Below are 201 nucleotides of genomic sequence, written 5' to 3'. Positions count from 1 at the left end.
TGCAGCTGCGCCCAGGCCTTTGTGAGCGCAGGACGGGGCTGCCTCCCCCCTCGCAGCTCGGCAGCCACCCCTCGCCCCGGAGAGGTCGGGCACGTCCTCCCTGAGCAAGGGGGAGGAGAGCGGCGAGGGGCAGAAGCCGAAAAGGGGCTGGGCCTGAGGGCTGGGCAGGGAGGGAAGGAGAGGGTAGGGGGGAAAGGGGGA

Source organism: Eurypyga helias, unplaced genomic scaffold (genome assembly GCF_000690775.1).
Source record: "Eurypyga helias isolate BGI_N326 unplaced genomic scaffold, ASM69077v1 scaffold18558, whole genome shotgun sequence".
Lineage (NCBI taxonomy): Eukaryota > Metazoa > Chordata > Aves > Eurypygiformes > Eurypygidae > Eurypyga > Eurypyga helias.
The sequence above is the reverse complement of the archived record's forward strand: the minus strand, read 5'-3'. Positions refer to the sequence as shown.